At 46.2% G+C, this 2852-nt stretch overlaps 1 pseudogene; it reads right to left on the bottom strand.

Annotated features, from left to right (window-relative positions):
* Positions 1-2255: 2255 nt before the first annotated feature.
* LOC141828715 (small nucleolar RNA R71) lies at positions 2256-2353 on the bottom strand (annotated as a pseudogene).
* Between the last annotated feature and the right edge of the window lie 499 nt (positions 2354-2852).

The following is a 2852-nucleotide window of genomic DNA, read 5'->3' as shown; positions in this document are numbered from 1 at the left end:
CCAAACAGAAGACCAACAAGCCTGGGCCGTGCCTCACTGGCACGGCCGTGCCAACATCCCCCTCAGCAGCAGAAGAGGCCGTGTCTACCAGACACGGCCGTGCTTTGAAACAGAAGCCAGCCGAGACTTGGCCGTGCCTCACAGGCACGGCCGTGTTTCCAACCTGAAGGAAGCACTGCTGTTGGCCGTGCCCACCAGGCACGGCCGTGTGTCAAAACAGAAGGGTCCAAGCAGCTGGCCGTGCCTCAAGACACGGCCGTGTCCAGCAAATGAAGAGAAGAGTCAGGCTGTGGCCGTGCCTCACAGGCACGGCCGTGCCTTCAAACAGAGCCAAGCCAAGTCTGGACCGTGCCCCAGAGGCACGGCCGTGCCCCCGGACAGAAGCCTCACTGCCTCAGGCCGTGCCCCCAAGGCACGGCCGTGCCTCCTCCTGTGTCCGATGCCCACACGGGCCGTGCCTCCCAGGCACGGCCGTGTGAGCGGGGGCGTGCTGACTTCGTGACCTGCATATAAATAGGTCCTCTTAGTGACCTAAGAAAGGGGGGAGACCTTGGAGAGCCACCGGAGCTGTTCTAGAGCCACCGACGCCTGTTTCGGAGCGAGATTCGACGATCCATCCACCGATCCGACTGCTCCAGTCCATCCTCATCCCATCTACGCAGAGTTTGCAGTCCGAGGAAGAAGATAAGTCTTATTTCCTGCATTTCCTTGTTGTATCTTTGGATTGAGATGTATTCTTTCCTTCCTTTGGCTTGTAAACTCCACGCTATGGAGTAGATTCCCTAGATTCTAGGATGTAGGATGAATCAGATGTAATGGATGATTGTATTTGGATTTGATTAATCTACCGTTTTCAATGATATAATTGTCTATTGCTTTGTGGATTTATGCTTGTGATGAATGATAAATTGTGTGTGTATGAATCCATGAGGGTAGGAATTGATTATGTATTGAGGAATCATTAGGCCGTACACCGGGGCGCTTCGTGACAGGGAGAATGCCTTGAACCGGGCGAGTTTCCGAGGGGTTTCTTAATGCATAGTTAATTCTTATGAGGGATAGTTAGCGGTCATTCGTTGTTGGGGAGAGGTCCGTAAAAAGATATCCTGTGACAGGGGATAGGGTTCTTTTAGTACTCCGGGGCGCCTGAGTGACACGGGAATGCCTTGAACCGGGCTTCTAGAACCATCTCAAACCGACAACGAGTGACGTAAGAACACCAATGCTTTATTCCGAGGATACCTGACGAGGTCGAATTGGATAAATTGGTTAACATCCCTACAATTGAACAATTATTGAGGAAAGGTAGAGGATCCAAGTCAATCAATCCATACTCTGAGGAGTCCGAAGTCCTAGGATCGTTTCACAACCAAGTGTCACAGTCGATTCCTTTCTCTGAACTCTAGGATAAAGTACTTTAGAACACTCCCATCTCCCCCACACAACTCATGCTCAGTTTTCTCTCCACCTTTTTGTGCTAAATCTAGTAAGTAATTCCACGGTCCCTGTGGATTCGATCTTTTTATTACTTGACGACATTCCGTATACTTGCGGAACGCTATCAAGTTTTTGGCGCCGTTGCCGGGGATCGTGCGCAATTATTTACTAATTTAGCACATTAAGTTTTTCTTTTATTTTCTTATACATACATAGCCCCATTCTTTATTTTTATTTCTTTTCATTTTATTCATTGGTACAATTCTTTTGCACATACATTCTTAATTTTTTCTGGCAATCTAATCATTTCTTTTACTTTGGTGCATGCGCAGGGCCGAACCTTCGGAGTTTCCTTTTTGATCCGGAAATCGAAAGAACTATTCGAAGGAGACTTCGTGAACAAAGGTTGATAAGTCAAGAACAATCATCATCAACAATGGCCCAGAAATCACTTGAAAGATTATGCTGCACCTCAAATGAGAGGTTCAACGTCATGCATTGCCATCCCCAACATAGAAGCTGCAAATTTCGAGTTCAATCCTGGATTTATAGCCATGATTCAACAGAACCAGTTTGGGGGTGGTCCACATGAAGACCCACACTTGCATATTGAGATATTTTCAGATGCTTGTAGCACAAGAAGACAGCAAGGGGTCAGTTTTGACGTTCAACGACTTATGCTTTTCAGATTCTCTTTAAGAGACAGGGCGAAGGACTGGTATCATTCATTACCTCCAAACTGCATAAACTCTTGGGAGCAATTAGAGAAGATATTCATGAACAAATTCTATCCCCCAAGTAAAACTGCCCATATGAGGAATCTTATCTCAAGTTTTCAGCAAATGGATGGAGAAACACTATATGAAGCTTGGGATAGATTCAAAGGAATGTTAAGGAAGTGCCCACATCATGGATTAGAAGATGCTTATCATCCACACTTTCTACAACGGAATCAACTATCAAACTAAGGTATATTTGGATTCCGCTGCAGGAGGTGCACTCATGAATAAGAGCTTGGAAGAAGCCGAAGAACTCATTGAAAATGTGGCACTAAACCATCATCATCAAAAATGAGAGAGGTAATGTGCAGAAAACTCCAGGGAAGTACAATGTCGACCAATACACTAAGCTTAATGCGCAGATTGACGCCCTCACCAAGAGGGTTGAAGGCATGAACATTGGTAAGGTCCATGCGGTAGCTACAAATTGTGATATATGTGGAGATTCCAGCCACACCACTGAGATGTGTCCAGCTGTAGAAGAAGTAAATGAGAGAGGTAATGTGCAGAAAACTCCAGGGAAGTACAATGTCGACCAATACACTAAGCTTAATGCGCAGATTGATGCCCTCACCAAAGGGTTGAAGGCATGAACATTGGTAAGGTCCATGCGGTAGCAACAAATTGTGATATATG

The sequence above is a fragment of the Curcuma longa genome, chromosome 4 (genome assembly GCF_044706935.1).
Source record: "Curcuma longa cultivar G26 ecotype Majalengka, Jawa Barat chromosome 4, ITB_CL_G26_1.1, whole genome shotgun sequence".
Taxonomy (NCBI): Eukaryota; Viridiplantae; Streptophyta; class Magnoliopsida; order Zingiberales; family Zingiberaceae; genus Curcuma; species Curcuma longa.
The sequence above is the reverse complement of the archived record's forward strand: the minus strand, read 5'-3'. Positions and strand labels throughout refer to the sequence as shown.